Source organism: Zalophus californianus, chromosome 2 (genome assembly GCF_009762305.2).
Source record: "Zalophus californianus isolate mZalCal1 chromosome 2, mZalCal1.pri.v2, whole genome shotgun sequence".
Lineage (NCBI taxonomy): Eukaryota > Metazoa > Chordata > Mammalia > Carnivora > Otariidae > Zalophus > Zalophus californianus.
In genome coordinates, this window is record NC_045596.1 from 99,454,154 (window position 1) to 99,476,585 (window position 22,432).

Consider the following 22,432-nt stretch of genomic DNA (forward strand, 5'->3'; position numbering starts at 1 on the left):
GGAACATAATTTTTGACACAATTATAATTTCTCATATTTTTAAAGTGTATGCAATTGGAAGAACTTCCCATTAGAATAGGATTTGTTTTAAGTAACTTGGCCCTCAAATCCCCTTCTCAGCTTTATCCTCACTCATCTGTCCTTGCCCTTATCCAGACCGTCACTTTAGGCAGACTGAAATACTCATCATCCTCTCAATGCCTGCTGACATTTTATTTCTCCTAGTCCTTCAGTGCAACCTCTTTCTTATTTTTATTGAAATACTTTTGACACATAACGTTATGTAAGTTTAAGGTGTATGACATATTGATTTGATTTGTTTTTTTCTTTTTTAAAATATTTTATTTATTTATTTGACAGAGAGAGAGAGAGAGAGACACAGCAAGAGGGAACACAAGCAGGGGGAGTGGGAGAGAGAGAGGCAGGTTCCCTGCAGAGCGGGGAGCCCGATGCAGGGTTCGATCCCAGGACCCTGGGATCATGACCTGAGCCGAAGGCAGACGCTTAACTACCGACCCACATCCCTTGATTCATTTCTTTTTGCAATATGATTGCTTTTGTAGCATTAGATCTAAACACTCCTTTCTTTTTTTTTTTTTAAGATTTTATTTATTTATTTGAGAGAGAGAATGAGAGGGGGGACTCGATCCCAGGACGCCAGGATCATGACCTCAGCTGAAGGCAGTCGCTTAACCAACTGAGCCACCCAGGCGCCCTAAAAGCTCCTTTCTTTCTCAGTTGTCAATAGCCTTCCTTTGAGGCAAAGCAGCGTGCATTTTAATTAGAGGAAGAGATAGTGTGGAGAAGTATAAGGAAGGAGAATGCACCCACAAAAATATTTGTAAACAAGGGGAAGAACAAGCAAAATAAGGAGGTTGGAAAAGAAGAGCAGAATAGTAGGCAGTGTGGTGTAATTTCTATAACTGCCTGAAAGTCAAGGAGGGTCAGGTGTGGCAACAAACATCTATTTGGGGAGTGAAACTTACTGTTGGATGAAAAGCTGTTGATGGTTAGCACAGTTATGATTATAAAAATATTTTTAGCTTTTATTTTCATAGACATGTAAACCTGTTAACAAACAATGACTAGTAAAAAAAAATAAAGTTTCGGAGCAAAGTTTCCATTAGTCCTGGAAATACCCCTTAGCTCATAGTTTCCGTGACGACATAGGTCTCTGTATTCGGTCCATCTCAGTAAGGACAGTCTGGCTCACATGTACACCGCGCGTCCAGATTCTGCCTCCCAGACCAGTGATGACATATTGGAAGAATTTGGAACAGCTTAAGAAGATTCCTTTTGTTTGTATCAATATTTGATGAGAGAGAATGTGGGTATGTTATCATTTTATGGGGCAATTTCGGATTCCCTTGTATTTCACGATAGGTAGGTAAGTCAAGATCCTAGATTTTTTTTTTTTCAATTGATACTGGTTAAATGTTTCCACTAACTTTTACTTCTTTGTGACTAGTCCAAAATAAACAGCACTTCAGTAACTCTTACTCTTTTTCTATCTTTGTTCTAAAAATTTCAAAAAACTATCGTTCCGAATATATTTTAACTCAAAAGTGCTGTGGAAGCTGAAACAATCAGGCCCCGGTAGTCTGTAAGAAATTGTCAAGGGGGGAAAAGGGGAACTATTTTTAAAAATGATACATATATATTTAAAATTTATTAGTATATAAGTTCACTCACTAATTAGATGATGTAGGACCAGGTGGAACAAATTGGATTTTCCTTCTTTCTAAAAACGAACCCGTGAAAATTGAGCAAGAAAGTTGTGCAGCATCTTTTTTTATTTGAGTACAGTTGACACACAATGTTGCATTAGTTTCAGGTGTACAACTTAGTGATTTGACAAGTTTATACATTATGCTATGTTCACCCCAAGTGTAGCTACCATCTGTCCCAATACATCATCTCATCACTATTACAATATCATTGACTGTATTCCTTATGCGCTGGGCTTTATTCCTGTGAACTACCCATTCCATAATTGGGAGATCTCTATTTCCCTTTCCCCTTCACCCATTTTGCCCAACCCTTCACCCGTTCCTGTCTGGCAACCATCAGTTTTTTCTCTGTATTTATTGGTCTGATTCTGCTTTTTGTTTATTCATTTTTTTTTAGATTCCGTTTGTGAGTGAAATCATATGGTATTTGTATCATATTCTCTGTCTGACTTATTTCACTTTCCATAATGCCCTCTAGGTCATTCCATAGTGTCTTAAATGGAATGATCTCATCCTTTTTTATGGCTGTATAAGTTGTGCAGCAATATATTTTATTTTATTTTTTTAAAGATTTTATTTATTTTGAGAGAGAGGGAGAGTGAGCACGTGAAAGAGAGTACAAGCAGGGGAAACAGCAGACAGAGGGCGAGGGAGAAGCAGACTCCCCACTGAGCAGGGAGCCCGACGACGTGGAACTCGATCCCAGGACTCTGGGATCATGACCTGAGCTGAAGGCAGTCACTTAACTACTGAGCCACCCAGGTGCCCCAGTTGTGCAGCAATTTAATTCAGAATTCTTTCACTGTTGTATTATTTTTCCCATTATTTTATAGTTGTATTACTCCTATTTAATTCAATTCAATTATGTTGTTCATTTTTAGGAACTCAGGTTTATTGAGTCTTTCCAAAGATTTCAACTTAATTTTCATAAAAACTCTAGTAATTCAGTCATCATTTAACATAATATTTGAGTAAATTTAATAATTATAAAAGAAAGTACACAAAATTGAAAACAATGCTTGGTGAGTGCACAACTCAGCTGGTGGTAGCTAATGGGCACAGGTATATTGCAAAGTTCCTTATTAGTTATAAGCAGTTGATGTCCTGTGGCAACAATAATATAATTTACTGGGAAGTGGAGAACCTCAGTTACTCTGGCAACTCATTTAAATAGAGGTTGGCTAATGTAGCTTCCAGTGTGATGTTCTCTAACTTACTCAGCTGTACCATTTACTGTGACCTTGGGAAAGTGAATGTCTCTGTGCCTTGTTCTTCAACTGCAAAATGGAGATGACAGGAGACAATATATGTCTAGTGCTTGTCCCTCTCCCTCTCCCTTTGCCTTACCCCTGCTCGTGCTCTTTCTTTCAAATAAATAAATAAAATCTTTAAAAAAAATTCTTTTCTGTCCTATGGGTATCTCTCTTGCTGTCTTCTCTTTCTCTTCTTACTGTCCATGATTTCCTCTGTCCTTCCCATCTTTCTGTAGGTGGCTCCTATCTTTTTTACCTTAGTGATATCAGGTCCTTGTGACTCTTGATAGTTGTTATGCCTGGTTCTCTCCTTGAGGAGCTGCTCAGAGCTGTCACTGACAAAAGCCTTAAGTCCTTCTGATTCCAGAATCATCGATTTACAAAGCAAACAGATCATCTTCTGATGTTGGCCACTTTTCATGGTGTAACTTTAACATGTTGCTAGGTTGACAGTATCTTTCCCAAAGACAGCCCTCTCCTTATCATTTCACCTCCCACAACCCGAGTGGAGGGAACAAAACAAGTTTGTTGAGTGAAAAGAAAATTTTTATCACAGTGGAATAATTCAAATTCAGTCCTGTTCCTAACTCTGCAACTGAAGTGAGTCTATACAATTTCGGCGGTTAACAAAAAGGCTGAAAATATTTCATTCAATTGATAATGTCCAAATTTTCAGAACCAAATAAGTCATGATAAGTCCTTAATGTGTAAGACGCTACCCATGTCAGTTTGGCTCTTTCAGATTTTATTACTTATTAAAATTTTACCGGTAGCAACAGTCATTTAAGTTAAAAATGACACAAGAAGTAAATGAGCAAAGAGAGATATAGAATAACTAAAATGATAGGATTGGTTTCAGACGTGGAGTAGTGAAAAATCTTAAAATCTTAGAGTCACATATCTTGAAGGGTAAAGAGGAAAATATTGTGTACTGTTGCATATGTCTTCCTAGGATTTTAGAAATAAGGAGCCCAAGATTACCTGCAAACAGCTCTTAGTGGATCGGAGCAGAGATATGCATGCCAAATACCTTAGTGATTAGATAGCCACTATCATCCATTTAAACATAATTACTTGAAAAGACCGTTTAGCATTTGAAAATTTTACATTATTTCTTTTTTACCTTTGAACTATTATTTCCATTTTACTTCTTTTTATCCTTGAAAGTCCTTTATTGATTATCCTATTTAATTATCTTAAATACATGCTACATTTAAGTCTGGATTTTAAAAAAATCTTTTGATCATAAGGTTCTAAGTGTTATTTTTTTCTAGATTGAGTTATATTTATTAGTGGTATACAATGGATCAAAACAAAATAGATTACAAATTTTTATAAATAATGCTAAATATTAAAGTACTAAAAATGCATCCATTCTTTAAATATCTTACTCTGGAAATTTTCAAATCAACAAAAAATTAAAAGAAGAGTACCATGAATGTCTTCACATCATTTAGATTCACCAGTTGTTAATGTTTTGACATGTTTACCTAAGGAGGGATTAAGTGTATATATAAAATAGAACGATGTTATATTTCCCAAGGTTATGCCAACCCCACTTTAAAATGCAATCGCATTAATAAATTGTAGCTCATGTACCCTCTTATTTTAGGGTTTGTAGTCTACTCAAAGTCTCCTACCTCCTCAGGTATTCCTGAGATGTCCTGGGGGTATCTCAGGTGTGCATATAAGTAAGATCTATTGGCTATCACCTGACACCTGCTATTATCTTCTTCTCTTTACATAAAACTCTCTGTGGAGAAACACACTGTATCTATAACAGTGTGACGTGGAAACTCCCCAGAGTCCCAGGTATGTCCAAAGCTGCTTCCCAATAGCTTCAAGAAATTTGACCCACCATCTTTTTAGCAGATCACCACTGCCCCCCAGTAAGTAATGCACTTTCTTTCTCAGGCTATTACTGCTGTTTTTGTGTTTTCTAATGTTCTTGATGCCCTGAACCAAGTCCATTTATAAATGCTTCCCTGTTTCTTCTTTCATATTATGCAAATCACAGATATCAAACAGTGCTATTTTTTCCAATGTTTTTTTCTTTTCTTTTTCTTCTTCTCCTTCTTCTCCTTCTTCTCCTTCTTCTCCTTCTTCTTCTTCTTCTTCTTCTTCTTCTTCTTCTTCTTCTTCTTCTTCTTCTTCTTCTTCTTCTTTTAATAAAACAACTGTTTCTATTTTAGCTTACAGCTGAACCATATCACCAAAAAATTCAAACATAAATTCCTGAGGAATTGGTTATGGACAGATTTCTTGTCACCATGTAATAGTAAAGTCTGTCTCATCTCTGTGATACCCAGATTCTTGTTATTAGGCCTGATCTGCCTGCCTTCCTGCATTCTTTCCTAGGAAATATGCTCTCTAGCAGGCTCTTCACTCTGTCATGCATGCTGACCCCTAATGAACCTACCATATCTCAATACCAGTCATGGATACCACTGGAACTTACGCTCTTCCTTTTCTCCCACCATCCATGCACATTCATGCACATATATAAAGAATGCCTTTATTAGATAGCCAGAAGTTGAATCCCAGGTTAACAGGTCTACAAATATGGGTAACATTGCAATTCAAACTAAGGAGGATAACTTAGGAATAAAGTTAACAGAGAAAGATACTTATTGATGGTCAACCTGACTGTAACTTAAAAAAAGAAAAAGTATATGATTTAGGTGGCTGGTGAATTCCAGGAACAAAGGGTTCTTATACCTTTCTCTAGTACAACTAATGACTGGGAGAAGGGGAGACCAGGGGTTAACATCTGGATGAATTTTGGAATTTCTATTCTCCATCTTGAAACCGATAAAGCAAACTAAAGACTTAGTTTATTTCACTTTGCAATTGTGGTAGTTAGGGGCTTTCTAGAAGTATATATGAATGTTTTTAAAGCTTGAGCAATTGTTCTGATCTGATTGGACTGCATGAATGAACACACTAATTGTAAGGAGTGACCAATGTTTTCCTCCCAATCTTTGTGGTTTCTAATGGCATAATGATGTCTGGTGCATCCATTTGAAATTTCTTTTGCTAGATTTAAAACAGAAACATATTTTAAAATTTTATTGAGTGATTTCACATTCTTGTCTAATTGTGTTTTCATTTTAGAGAAGCAAAAATAACCAGGGGCTGTTAAAAAACAAACTAATTAAAACAACCTTTCTTTAAAGGCTTCTCAACATAACTTTTACCTTATGAAGACTAAACATGTAAGTTGGGGGAATGTCTTCTTTTTTTTTTTCCCCCAAACTGTCTTTATTTTTGACCCTCAAGCCCAAGAAGCCTGGAAAATGAAACTCCTCCCAATTTGAGCATTATATGTTGTAATAATTTCTTAATTATTTACACTATTTCTTCATTTATTCAATATATAGTAAGAAAAAAATAGTAAATTTACTTGCACGATAAGCCAACTGGTAAGGGATTCTGTGACTGCATCCCTTCTTATTAGAGAAGGAACAGTCCTAAAAGAGGAGCTGTTTCTAATGTTAATTAAATTTCTAAATAAAAAAAAAACTAAAATTGGTGAATTTGTCCAATTTCAGGCCAAAGCATTGCATTCCAACTTGCACTAGCCAATTGAAACTGGCTAGGAAGCATAGGCTGGTGGGCACTGTGAAGTGTCCACCTTTCCTTATTTCTCCTTTCATTCTTTATTTTTTTGGGGAAAAGACAGCAACGTTCCACAAAATCCCACATTTTCATTCCTTTGTTATTGTTAGCACCATGTTCACCTCATTGGCCTCCTACCTCATTAGTTCTGTCCTGTCTTCATATATTAATTTTTCTTTTCTCTTATCTCCTCTGTAATGAGATATTCCTATGACTTGTCCTTCCCTCCAAATAGACTGAAAAGTGACCTTCAAGTGAGAGCCAGGAGAAGAAATAATGGTCCACTATTCTCTTAATCTTTATAAATAGCACTTTACTGAAATTTCAGGTTTTTCATTTAGTTGTTTCTTCTTGTAGTTAAAGGAGTTAAGGGGTCAAAAAGAAAATGTGCACTTAATAAAATTTTTGAAAAATGAAATTGAATTTAATTCTAAACAAGGCTTACATATTTTGTGTTTCAGGGCTTTCAAGGATTTCTAGAGCAAGAATTAATTTAGATATACCTTACCCGTCAGCTGTAATTAAATGAATTTTAAGTTTGTGAGATATAAAAGAGTTTTGCTTGACAACTATTTTATGAGTCATGCATTTGTATAATACATATTATTGGTTTGTATGTATTTTATTTGTAATCTCTAAAAACCAGATGCCAAGTTGGTACTAAGCACTCAATAAATCCTTGACAAGAAAGCCTGGCTCCTGGGCATTGGAAGCTCTGCCAAGATTTGGGATTCAAGACAGAGTAAGGGGTAGGGAGGGTTGATGGGGATGTGATAAGGATGGATAACAGGGTTGTGAGGTACTTTTGCTTGAAAACACAGAGTTTAAATGTGCCTTATATTTTGACTTTAGAGTCTCATTGAATTTTATGTTATTTTACCCTGCACTTTAAGAAAATCTGCTCTGTTCATTCTAGAATTATTGAAATTACTTTAATGATCTCATCATCTTCTTGGCGATAAACAGTATGTGAATATTCTGACACTTATTTGCAAACATGTCACAAATTTTAATTCCCACTAAGCCCGCTCTAAATTAAGGTTTCAAATAACATAAGGGTACATTCACCATTTCACTTTCCCTGTGTGCAATAGTTTAGGACTCTTTAATACAAATTCTTTTGAACTGAGGTCTCTTAAATTGGCTTCAGTCAAAAAACAAGTTTGTATTCAGAAGGCTCAGGGAAAATAATTCCAATCCAGTTTTGAGTGTGTGTGTGTGTAGGTATGATCTGTTTTCCTTTAGTACAATTAAGTCAATTATTTTTCTTAGTATACATCTAAAAGTAAAAAGAACATTTCACTTAAAAAAAACCAAAAAACAAAAACAACTCCATAATGCATTCTCATGAAAGAAGTTTTACTGACCATTTGGAAACATTTATTTTTTATTTTTTAAAGAAACTGGTAAGGCAGAAATGGCCTTACCAGGCAGAAAATACTGGTCTGGAACAAAATTTCAAGTCTCTTCTAAAAAATAGAGTTGTGGTTAAATTCATGGGTGGTTTGTTTTGCTTCTGTTGCCAAGTGTTTGGAACCAGTGGTCTATGGTGACTAGTGGCGATTCTCCAGGGACTCTTAAAAGCACATGACCTTCTAAGCTCCAGTGCTGTTTTAGAGTTTTTAAACTGTCTAATCAGCCAGACGTTGTGTTCACTACCATCCTGTGCCTAGCTAAACAAGATGGTCAGATTAGGAAATGTTTATGAAGTGATTGATTACTTAATGGATCATTTAATTTATTTTTAGTAAATTAAATGGAAACTTTGAGAATAGTTTCTCAGAACAATTTAACAGTTACTTTTTTGGGGGGGAGGTGGTCAACTTTCATTTCTTATACTTACTTTAAATCCTAAATCATTCCTGCAAAATATTATCACCTGCTTCTTATAGATGAGTAAAAAGAAGATCAGGAAACAGTGAGCAGCCTTCCCACCGTCAGACAGCTAGTAACTATTCAAGCCCAGGTTTGCTTTCAGCCAAAGTTGATGTGTTTTTTTGTCTTTTCTTTATTAAATCACATGGCCCCATCTTCCAAATTTGGTACCTACGAGGAAGTCATTTGCAGGCATTTAGAAATAAAAATATCACCTTTGGGGGCAAGGCTGGATGAATAAACTAATCTTTCTTCTGCTTACTCCATAAGGTATGAAATTGTCCAAGTATTTCATCATAAGCTTATCAAAAATTCGAATGCTTTCATTATGTTTGATTTGCAACTTATGAAGGAGGCTTCTACATGTGACTTAATACAGGCAAAAGTGTTTAAATTTATAGCATCTTTTATAATGCTATAATTAATCTAGGATCATTCATCAAAAAGCAGCTCACTAAAAATATAAATAGCATTTTAACATTTTTTTCCTCCAATTGCTCACAATTCTACTATGAGCCAGAGAATACTTTTGGAGGAACTGTTTAGAGTAATAATAGAACTGAAAGTGAACACAGTGAAGATGTCAAACATTGTTAATCCAGTATTCCATTATAAATATGCTAATACAACCTATCTGGCAGGAGATGGAATCTTTAACATGCAGCATACCGATGTATAATGAGTTTATACTATATAGTTATCCACAGAGTCCAGCATATCCTCCAGTTTTTGGCAAACTTGAGTGTGATTAGCAACTCTCTTCATTCTTTTCCATCCTTAGAGGTACCATACTTGGATATAAATTGTTTACCAATGTCAGTGGATTAGAGTCCTGGGTGTTAATTAAGAAAGAATGAAGGGTCACGGGTTAGAGACCTGTGGAAAGTGTTAATTGCCCATGTGTGATCTGGCCTGTGTTATGTCTGATTAAGCCTGTCACATTCAGCAAAGCTGCTGAGAGCCTGGTGGAGTTTGCCATACATTATAAATGCTGGGATTGCCTAGGGAAAATGACCTCTGCTTATTTCAGCATGAGTTTATCTCTTGGTCTCTTTGATCAGGGGAAGAAAATTTATTGTTGGTTTCTATAATTAGTGCTCACATCCTCCTTTCCATATTTGTAAACAAACTGACTAGCCGTTCCTGCTGATAATTAAATGGGAGTGGAAGAGTGGATGTTAGTTAGTACCCATGAAATAAATCTAGAGTCAGGATGTGGTCACCTCTCTAAAAAACCTGGAGATTATTCCCAACTCCAAACAATTTTTGCCTTGTTTTATCTAACACTCAATAAACGAACAAACAAATAAAATACTTGGTTGAATTTTGAAATATTCCAACCAAGGTTTTCCTGGCTTCTCCTGAAAGTCACTTAAAACAGCTGGACTGAGAAAAAGAAAGAGAGAAAGAGGGAAAGAGGGAGAGGGAGAGGGAGAGGAACCAAGGTCGTCCTTCGTTTCCTTCCAGATAGGTAAAAAAACTACCTTATGCTACATGCATTTAATCTTCGTTTCTGTGTGTGGTTAAACAACCACTATGAGCTGCTTCTCCCTGACACACAGAGGAAAAGAAGTATCTGATGGAGTTTTATGTATACAACTGAAGACAAAACAACCCAGCCTTGGGTGGCTAGCAAGGATTCGTGTTGCACAGCCTTGAAGGCCTTTTCTTGGAGCCATCCACAATAATCCAGGCCTTCTGGAAGACACCTCATTCATGTCACCTCAGGCTATAACTCTAGGGACTGAATGAATGTTTATTTTTATTACTCATTTTGCTCAATAAAAATGTTCCCTTACAATGAAATAATATAGTGCAGGGCTTATTTTTATGTCTGTTTTCTTAAAACTGTCTTGTGGCAAAGATCTTTTGCAAGCTAGGTTCCAAAGAAAAAGCCTGCAGATTGCCCTTGCTCAGTTCTGTTTTCATTCCAGCCTTGGAGTATTAAGGAATTTGGGAAGTTAAGATAAGATCCCCGGGTGCCTGGGTGGCTCAGTTGGTTAAGCGACTGCCTTCGGCTCAGGTCATGATCCTGGAGTCCCGGGATCGAGTCCCGCATCGGGCTTCCTGCTCAGCAGGGAGTCTGCTTCTCCCTCTGACCCTCTTCCCTCTCATGCTTTCTATCTCTCATTCTCTCTCTCAAATAAATAAATAAAATCTTTAAAAAAAAAAAAAAAGATAAGATCCCCTATCCTAATATGCTTCACTTTTATCCAAACACAATTTAAAACCCAAGTAAGGTGTCCATTATATGGATGCAAATCAAAGGCACTACTAAACTTTGTTGCTTAAAAGCCATAATGGTTAAGTGGTTAAATGTTGAACACACATATAAACGAACAAGAAAAGAATTTTCTTAATTTTGGTTAGAAATTTAAGGAATGAATCTTAATATTTTCTCACTTCTCCAAAATTCTTATTTTCATTTTGTTTCCCCAATAGCTAATTATATCATTGTCACAATCCCCACAGAGATTAAATTTTGGGGCATATTCACATACAACTTTTTTTTTTTTTTTTTACTTTCTTCCAATTCAGTTAACTATTCATACACAGCTTTCGTTCATTCTCTCCCAATTCAGTGAACTAAATTGCTGTCATGTGTTCTGCTTAAACACAGATTTGAATGGTATTTACTCATAACTCAATATGATATCAAAATGTATCTGAAAATATATAAATTATGCCACATACAAAGATATAATTCTATTTTTAATGAGTCTATTAAAAAGTGAATTGTCCTGTCCAACCAAGCAAAGACAATGTTTGAAATTACAAGAAAGATGGAAAACTGCTCTTGGAAGTCTCAAAAAAATATTTCTTGATTGCTTTATAAGACAAACACTGTAAAATTGTACTAAAAACTTATTTTTATAGAAGGATTTTACACACAGAACTGCTTTGAATTCTCACTTCTTTTATACTTGCTCTTGTAATACCTTGTGCATTTTGAATATAATAAGACCTCTCTTCCTTAGAACTATAAACTATAAAATATAAACTATAAACAAACCAACATAGTGGTCTTAGCATTTATACTCACATGCAATGAAATAGATTATAAAACTATTTATTTCTTTTTTTATTATGTTATGTTAATCACCATATATTACATCATTAGTTTTTGATGAAAACTATTTATTTCTTAATAAAACAAAAGCTATTCTAGAGAAGCCTTTCTTAGTTGATTCTTTATATTCACGTTGCTTTTTGTTTCTGATGGGTGGTATAGTGTAGCACAAAAGCAAAACCAGGGTTTTGTTTTGACTTAAAACATTGGATAACATGGGTTAAGGACCACACTAACCTACAGGACTGAGAAGCTAAAGACAATGTATTTATTCTACTCTCTTTTAAAATTATTTTCACAGCATTCAACGAGAATTTATTTAACATCAGTTGGGAGAATGGTTATGAATTTTAGAATTTTTATATGCTCTACATAAAAATATCTAATTATTAGTAAATTAAAATTCTTAAAAATCATGGAGAATTACTAATGTTGAAACAACTTTGTTTAATTTCATTGGATAGGAAAGATTTCTCTTATAACATATGAATTATTTTTTTAAATGATTCCACAAAAACCTTAGAATCAATAAAGAAATTCCAGTGGCTTGATAGTCTCAGACAGGCTATGTGAGATGGGAATGTACATAATTATGGTCTTTCTGAGGTTCTGATCTTGTTTTTAGACTATATTTGCTCCTTTTTTTGTAAACAGCAGATAGTTTGGAAAGCTGGGCAGGTTTGGTAAGAAAAAAAAATCAAAGCTACTAAGGGAGGAAAGGTGTATTTCATAGGGTTGCTAAATTCACAGTTTTAAAAGTTACTGGTCAATATATTATTTTAAAATAAGCCAGCATTGAGTGAGGATGGACTTTATTTTACTTCAGATCATCATTATAAGCTAACACTAAGGTAGAAGCACAAAAATGATTGAAATTCTGGCACAGAACAAGGAACTTGCACCAGCTCCAATAACTCAAATGTTACTTGTTAAGATGAATAAAGAAAGGTTGCTATTTCTAGTGACACTGAATTTTTTAAAGAAAAGAGATCTGTTCATTTTAGGCATTGATGGTTTCAATTTAGAAAAGACTATTTGGGGATTTGTCCACCAAAAGTTTATTTATCCACTTTATTTTCTTAAAGTCCCTCCTACTGGAAAACATTTAAGGGTTACTCTTCTTGAAAGAGTTACATATACTATGTGTGTCCTCTCATTGTTTCAGTTAAGGGTTTTCAGCTGTTTTTCCCATTGTGAAGTGAAAAATCAATTCATTTGTTCTCTTCTGTCAAAGATCTGTTTTGCCAAGACGAGGCATTTTGTATATTCACAAGGAAAGATGGGAAATTTACATGAAATGGCTATATTCTTGCCTAAGGAAATGTGCAGAATGTATTCAGTTATGGTGTTTAGGGGAAACTCTTTCTGACACTTCAATAAATAAAAGAGTATTTGGATTATGATATATATTATGGATGGATCTGGTGCTATGTAAATGTTTAAGGCAAGCCACACTATGGCTAATTTATACATAGTTCCCTTGTCTAATCATCTGAAAATGAAGGGCTGGTCTTTTTGAAGAAGCTTTCATGATACTGAGTAATAGCCCAATACCATTAAATATACTTGCATCACAATGGAATGAACAATATAAGAAAATGTAAGGAATGAGTAGACTCATTCTTCACCAATTCATATTTTCTAAAAAAAAAAAGTCAGCACACAAAAAATAAATGCAGTTTTTATGGCTTATATGTTCCATATTTATTAACTTTCAGACTAGAAAAATTATATTAGGGAAATATAGCCTATTACCTTTGACAGGAAAACTTCACCATTTAATACCTTACATTTGATTAAATGTAAAAAATAAAAACTTTTTCATGGGCCAAATGAAAGATAACCTAATTGCATAATTACAAAGTAGACATCATTTAGTGTGCTCTTATTCTGTGTTAGAAAAATGATAGATTTACATGCACTTATTTTTCTTTTCAAGTTTTTATTTAAATTCTAGTTAGTTAACATATATGGTAAAATTAGTTTCAGGTATAGTATTTAGTGACTCATCACTTAAATGCACTTTAAAAAATTTTAATAATAATCCTATGAAGAGTGGATTGCTTTCCTCATTTTATTGATGAAGAAACTAAGGCTCTGAGAGATTAAATGACCTATCTAAGTTCACCTTACTAATGCACCACAATTCTCTTCTGTATCAGGCTGTGTCTTTTATGCAGTCAGGCGCCCAAAATAATCATGTCTTAGCCAAGGTTCTTACGGGAAATAGAAAATGCACCCAGAGATTAAAAAAAAAAAATTGAGAAGAGCATTGTTGTAAATGCATGTAAGATCTCCATAAAACTGAGTCTATTTTTGTGTGTGGTATAAGGAAATGGTCCAGTTTCATTCTTCTGCATGTGGCTGTCCAATTTTCCCAACACCATTTGTTAAAGAGACTGTCTTTTTTCCATTGGACATTCTTTCCTGATTTGTCAAAGATGAGTTGACCATAGAGTTGAGGGTCCATTTCTGGGCTCTTTATTCTGTTCCATTGATCTATGTGTCTGTTTTTGTGCCAGTACCATACTGTCTTGATGATGAAGACTTTGTAATAGAGCTGGAAGTCCGGAATTGTGATGCCACCAGCTTTGCTTTGCTTTTTCAAGATTCCTCTGGCTATTCGGGGTCTTTTCTGGTTCCATACAAATTTTAGGATTATTTGTTCCGTTTCTTTGAAAAAAGTTGATGGTATTTTGATGGGGATTGCACTGAATATGTAGATTGCTCTAGGTAGCATTGGCATCTTCACAATATTTGTTCTTCCAATCCATGAGCATGGAACGTGTTTCCATTTCTTTGTGTCTTCCTCAAAAGGAATGAGATCTTGCCATTTGCAATGACGTGGATGGAACTGGAGGGTGTTATGCTGAGCGAAATAAGTCAATCAGAGAAAGACATGTATCATATGACCTCACTGATATGAAGAATTCTTAATCTCAGGAAACAAACTGAGGGTAGCTGGAGTGGGGGTGGGTGGGAGGGATGAGGTGGCTGGGTGATAGACATTGGGGAAGGTATGTGCTATGGTGAGCACTGTGAATTGTGCAAGACAGTTGAATCACAGATCTGTACCCCTGAAACAAATAATGCAATATATGTTAAGAAAAAAAAAAGAAGAAGATAGCAGGAGGGAAAGAATGAAGGGGGGGAAATTGGAGGGGGAGACGAACCATGAGAGATGATGGACTCTGAAAAACAAACTGAGGGTTCTAGAGGGGAAGGGGGTGGGGGGATGGGTTAGCCTGGTGATGGGTATTAAAGAGGGCACGTTCTGCATGGAGCACTGGGTGTTGTGCACAAACGATGCATCATGGAACACTACATCAAAAACTAATGATGTTATGTATGGTGATTAACATAACAATAAAAATTAAAAAAAAAAAGATCTCCATAAAACTCCAGGGCAGGCTGAATTTGCAGCCCCTTGGAAGAGCTCCAAAGAATGCTGTCTCTCATCTCCACAAATGGTGTGCTCTCCACAGCGTTTGTTAGAGCCTCAAGTCTTCCTAGTTGCAGTCGATAAAGTCTCTGCAGGACTCTGATTTACCTCCCTTATATTTTGGAGTCAGAACACCCAGTTCAAGATTTCAGGGCTAAACTCTCATATCTCATTCCTCGTCCAATCAGGTCTAATGGTAGAAAGGATCAAGACCTGTTCTTGTTCACTCAGAGGGGCACAGATGCACATTCAGATATTATTATCTCGTATGACCCAGAACTTCTCTTCTCCTGGGACTTAGGAATTTGTTTCATACTTTACTATTCCATAATATAAGGAGCATGAAAAATGGTTAAATTTTGGAAGTTCATACAAAGCATTGTAGAGTTGATTACCCAGGAAACGCTTTACGTTTAGAGATTGGTGAAATATTTCGAGTTTCTGGATTCTAAATGAATACTTTAGAAAAGGTAACAAAGGCCTTTTATGGACCTTTTTTCTCCATGGGGGAAAAATGGAGATTATATTCTCTATTGCTAGTCACTAGGGTCCTATAACAAGAATATATTAGAGGAAACATGAGAGGTCATTAGGACAATTTTCTCTTGCCTGGAAAATGGTAAACGTGTCTATACAGATGAAAACCTCTCTATAGATTATTTTTGTTTTCACTAACTTTAGGCATTGGTAATTTTTTTTCCAGTTGACTGGATTAAGAAAAAAAATGATACTGCAAAAGAAACCTAATTGACAAAGTCCTACGGGTGTTCTTGCATAATAAAGAAATAATTCAAAATGTTAGTTTACTCTTAAATATATTCTTAGTGGAATTTTAAACATCACAGTTTGTTAACCTTACAATATTGTAGCAAGATATTTATTTGTTTTCAAGGTTTGTGTTGATAGCTCTTGATTCTAAAGGACATTAAAGCATCAATATTACATACATAAACCCAAAGAAGTAAAACCAGTCTCATAAGAAACACAGATTTATGTCATCAATTATATGCATTTTGTGTCAGCCTTTTACTTCTAGTACAAAAATATTTTCCTAGAGAAAAGTTGCTACTCCCTCTCTCGCTGTCTCTCTCTCTGCCTGTCAGATAAATAAAAATAATAAAAATAAATAAATAAATAAATAAATAAATAAATAAATAAAAGGCGCCTGGGTGGCTCAGTCGTTAAGCATCTGCCTTCAGCTCAGGTCATGGTCCCAGGGTCCTGGGATCGAGCCCCGCATGGGGCTCCCTGATCGGCGGGGAGCCTGCTTCTCCCTTTCCCACTCCCCCTGCCTGTGTTCCTTCTCTCGCTGTCTCTCTCTCTGCCTGTGAAATAAATAAAAAATAAATAAATAAAAAATTAATTAATTAATTAAGAAAAATTTGCTACAACTGGAAGATGCTTTAACTTGTGATGCTTTTGTGTTTTTTTAATCAATTTATTGAATAGTTTGAATTAAAATTACATTTTAATAGCTGTAGCTATTGCTTAATCATGTTGTTACTAAAGCAAATGAATTTCTATAGACTCCATTATAATATGGAATAGCTTACTTTTCCTATTTGACCCTTTATGGTAATATACTACTTATAAAATAAAGACATATGTTGTGTCTCAAATTTGAGATTATAAATGAAGGCATCTTATTCTATCTCTGGCTTTGGAAGATTTCAAGACGTTGTGGAAATATTTATCTCCAAAGTACATCATCATATGTCGAGGAACTGATTAGGTCATTCTAGATTTTATGGCACATAGCTTTGTAGTTCACATAGATTTCTTGTCAATTATCTGTCTTACTCTAAAGCTAATGAGTCACTTGATGGTCGATTAAATTGAATATTTTATCTTAAACCAATTTTATGTAGTATAACTTAGAATATTATGGATTCTTTGACCATACCCTGGAACCTAAAAAAAAAAAAAAAAAAAAGATGAAAATCATGGAAAATATTATCAGAGTACTCATATCTTCAGCTATTGCTGCTTCTTAAGAAATGCAAGGCCTTTATTATGAAAAAAATACATAAATATATATATGTGAAGCACACTCACATGCACACACTCACTAGTTCACACATTCATTGTCTCATCTCCTTGTCAACTTAGTGTAGCTAGAACATACACTTTGATTGAATAAATAGTTCTACATTATTATGAATGTGTGATACCATTCATGGCTAATGCTTACAATTATGCTTTTGTACAAAGCTTTTACTTTCCCTGATGTTAAGTGTCTTATATATTCATCTGCTTTGTTTTCTGTATACTCATCACTAATCCATTCCAAGACTTTCTCGGCCATAAGTGCAATCCTCTCCTCAGTAACTTCAAACACATCAGGTATCCCACAAATTCAGCTGCTTGGGGCTCTCTTCCTGAGCCCTCTCTCTTCTGCTTTCATTTCTAGCTGTGGCTGTGAGATTTCCTTTTCTCTGCAGTTTTCATTCTGTGCTTTTTTCTTACCTTGATTCTCTTGTTTCCAGGATCTTATGGTTTATCCACCCTTGGTTTACTCCTATTTTAGTGGCACAGACCTCCGGTAACCTCCTAAGAACTAGATTTAGCTGTGGATCCCCTTTTCTGAGAACTTGCATATCTGGAAACGTACTTATTCTACTCTCATTGAACTCTACTCTTTATTGAACAAAGGATCGCACAGTGAAAATGATTTTCATTCAGAATTTTCTTTATTGCTTAATATCTATTGCTGTTATGGAGAATCTCTGATTTCTTTTTTTTTTAAGATTTTATTTATTTTTTGACAGAGAGAGACACAGTGAGAGAGGGAACACAAGCAGGGGGAGTGGGAGAGGGAGACGCAGGCTTCCTGCTGAGCAGAGAGCCTGATGCGGGGCTCGATCCCAGGATCCTGGGATCGAGACCTGAGCCGAAGACAGACACTTAACGACTGAGCCACCCAGGCGCCCTGAGAATCTCTGATTTCTAATCACTTGTTTATAACCTGAACTAACTGGCTCTGGAAGCTTTTAGGGTACTCTTATTTTCAGTATTCTATCATTTCACAGTGATGGGTTTTTTGATATGATATTTCCCCCAACTATGGTTGTTTCTTTTGTTGTTGTTTTGTTTTGTTTTGTTTTGCTATCATTGATGATGTTTTGCCCTCAGTGGGCCCTTTAGAACTAGAAATCTATATTCATTTTCTTAATTTTTTTCTTAATAATATGTTCTCCACTATTTTCTCTCTTCTTTTATTAGAAATTCTTATCATTCATATATTCACTCTGAGATGGTTTCTCTAAATTTCTTATCTTGTTTCTCTTTCTTTTTGGAAGGTTTATAATATCCTTAAATATACCTTCTAAGCTTTCTATTTTTTTTTATTTTGTGGTATCACCTTTATAATATCCAAGAACTATTATTTGTTGTTTAGTTTTTTCATTTTAATAAGATCTGGTTTTATTTGTTTTATAGATAGATTTTTTTTTTTCAGTCATTCAAACAGTATTTTTGAGTACTTAAGTGCCAAGCACTGTCTTAAACACTGGGAAAACAGCAGAAAACAAGGCAAATAAACATCTGTGTTCTTGGAACTTATATTCCAGAAGGGAAGATAGACAATAAATGAGGTTAACTATTTTTTTTAAAGATTTTATTTATTTACTTGACAGAGAGAGACCCAGCGAGAGAGGGAACACAAGCAGGGGGAGTGGGAGAGGGAGAAGCAGGCTTCCCGCGGAGCAGGGAGCCCGATGTGGGGCTCGATCCCAGGACCTTGGGATCATGACCTGAACCAAAGGCAGATGCTTAACGAATGAGCCACTCAGGTGCCCCTAATGAGGTTAACTATTAAAACACATAATACCTTAGATAATAGCAAGTCCTTAGGTAGGTTCCAAGCGAGAAAGTGGCTTATGAACTTGTAGGGAAAGAGAATGACATTGCAAATGGAGTAGGAGGAGAAGGTAAAGCAGAGAAAATGACTGAGTTAAGAACTGAAGAAAATGGAGTAAAAAGTCGTTTAAATATTTTGAGCGGAAGATTTTAGATCCCAAGCAGAATGAGTGCTTGTAAAGTTTGAGCAAAAGCAAGACATTTGAGTAAAGGCAATATGTGAAGGGAACACTGGCAGAGGATGAGATTTGAGAAAGGTGGGCTGACAGACCACTCACACAGACCAGCAGGATTTTTACATTTTATTCTACATATAAGGGGAAGTCATTTGAGCATTTGAACAAAGGACTGACATAATTTGATTTGTTTTTAAGGGATCTTTCTTGTAGCTAGGTAGAGAATAGATTATTTTTTTAAAAAATTACAATAGATTAATTTTTAAAAAGATTATAGTGTAATTTAAAAAGATTATAATTATTGGCTGATATCTTTATATTGCTTATTATATGGCTAATAAGCCATACTCTGTTCAAAGTGCTTTACATACATGATGTTGTTAAGTCCTGACAACAATCCCATGAATTAGATACTATTATTTTTCTAATAGTACAGGTGAGGAAACTGAGGCACAGTGACATTAAGTAACTTGCCTAAGGTCAGACAATAGGTATTTAACTGATTTAGGACATAAATCCTTGCAATGCACTTTCAAAATCTGAGCTTTTAGCTCAAAGCTATATTATATGGGTGACAGAGTGTGTGCAAGGCCTTTAATTTGCAATAATCCATGTGAGTCAGGTTGGCAGTTTGAATGGGGGGGTTGGGTAAAGGTAGAGTTGTTGAGACTCTGCTGAATGGGAGAAGGGTTTTGAAGGTACAGCTGTCAGGATTTTCTGATTAGATCTGTGGAAAAGGAAGAATGGAGGTCAAGGAAGACTCCAAGTATTTTAACAATTAGGTAAATGAGGTTCCATTTATTGGGATATGGAGCACAATGAAGGTAAGTTTGGAGAGCGTAAATCCATTTTGAGCCTATTGCATTTGAGATGTCTACTAAGCATTCCAGTGGAAATACCACATGTGAGTTGAATATTGCTGAATTCTGGAACTTAAAATTGATTAGGAATGGGATACAAATTTTGGAGACATCAACACAGATATGGCATTTAAAGGCACTGGAGTGAATAAATTCAGCAAAGGTAAATGGAAACAGAAAAGAGGTTTGAGGACTGAACTCTGTGTCATGGCAACACACAAAAGTCAGAATATTCAGAAAAGGAGACCAATAAGAGAGCCACCAATGAAATAGGAGGAAAACTATGAGAACGTAGAGACTCAGAGGCCAATTAACATGTGCTTCATGAAGGCAAGCTTGATCGACACAAATAAATGCTTCTGAGGGATTGGAAGAGATAAGGACTGAGAAATTCTTTTTTCCCCCCCCAAATTAATTAATTAATTATTTATTTTTAAAGATTTTATGTATTTATTTCTCGGAGAGAGAGAGACAGAGAGAGAGAGCACAAGCGGGGGGAGCAGCAGAGGGAGAGAGAAAAGCAGGCTCCCCGCTGAGCAGGGAGCCTGATGCGGGACTTGATCACAGGACCCTGGGATCATGACCTGAGCCGAAGGCAGATGCCCAACTGACTGAGCCACTCAGGTGCCCCAGGACTGAGAAATTCTTAATTGGATTTGAAAATATAGAGGTTATGAATGACATAGAAAAGAGCATTTTTAGTAGAATGATAGAATAGACTGAGAGAGAATAGGAAGATAATAGTAGATAAAGCAGAGTACAGGCAAATCTTTTCATGAGTTTTGTTCTAAAGAAGAGAAAATACTGGAGGAGAATGCTGGGTCAGTGGAGGTTGTTGATGGGAATGGTCTAGTAAGTGGATGAAAATGATGTTGAAGAGAGATGCAATGATTGCAAAAGCAAAGAGGTTAGGGGACTCAGTGCACAGAAAAAAGAATGACCTTAGACCTCTGATGGTCTATTCATTGTAATCAGATTCGGGAGTTAAAGAACATGAATGCCCTCTTTTGTTTGCACCTATATGTTCAATAAAGCAAAAATGCAAAGTATTCAGCTGAGAGTGATGAGCAGGGAGGGCATTTTGCCTGTTTGAGGAGAGATGAGAAAGGGTAGACTAATTTCAGAGGGTGAGAAAAAGAATGGGCCAATTAAAACTGGTAGGACTGCTGAGCAATAATGAGATTTGAGGCCATGAAATTGAAGGGAGGTAAGTTATCAAAGTTGTGGATTTTTCTGCAGCCATATTCATCTGTTCACGAGTAGACAGAGAAAACACTGAAAGATGGATTCAACCAGGTAACTTGAGAGAGGATGAAGGGCAAGAAAATTGAGGGTGGGAAGTGATTATAACAAGGGATGAGAGAATTTAAGTAAAGAACATTTAAGGAAGTTAAGGACAGGAGGAAGAATAAGTAAGTAAGGAGTAAGAAATTGATCATTTAATAGAGCAGAGGTTCTAAAGGGGTCCAAAAATGGTTGTAAAAAAGGTATAAGAGCATAAACTGGAAAATGAGAGATGGTAGACTTGTACTAAACACATTATTATTATTCAGTTCATAGTTTTGAGCGAACACATCAGAATGGACGTTACACTAATGGTATCTATATTCCCACTGCTTTTGGAGTTGTGCAGAGACTATTTACTCAGTTGATTTAGCAAGAGGCAGAGATTTTTTTCCAGAGAATTGGAGGTATTATAAAGGTGGCCAGAAAATAATTCATGGAAGAAGAGTATTTCCTCTGACTCATAAAAGGTTGATAACAGTAGAAACATTTAGTAGAATTTTGGAAACAGATACATAGTCTATATTCTTTCTTCTACACAATTCAATTTCACAAACAAATGTCTTTTATTTATTTTTTTTTACTTTTTTTTTTTTAATGTAAGCTCTGTGCCCAACGTGGGGCTTGAACTCATGACCCCAAGATCAAGAGTCACATGCTCTACTTGCTGAGCCAGCCAGGTGCCCTAATTAATGGCATTCATGTGTGGAAAATAAAATTTTAATTACATGCATGATTTATGGCGTGTATATTATACCTCAAAAAGGCTGTGCCAAAATGAAGGGGAGGACATACTCACATAAGTAGTTAGAATTAACTCAAAATGGAATATTTCTTTGCACGACTATGCCAAGTGTCTCTTTTTTTTCTAGTATGGACAAGGAAAACAAATGCTTAGAGTCAAAGAAAAGGATATGATGCCATTAAGAAACATTTTATCAAAAAGAGGATGACAGCGTACCTTTGTGTATTTATAGTAATGGATACTGTCAGGCACAATGGACATCTGGAAATTTTTGTAAAATATATTTCAATTAAAATACAACTTTTCAAAAACTAGATTTTCATGCTAAAATTTGGTTACTTTCAAACACTTGCACTGTCATACCCATATTTATCAAGTTACCTTCCAGCCACCTACATGTCTTTAATCCACTATTATCAGTAGATTTAGAGGATCTTCCAGTAGCCAACATGCTCAGTATCCATATTATCAGGGATTCCCATGACAAGTAAAATTAACTATATGGCCTTAGCTAGTAAGTT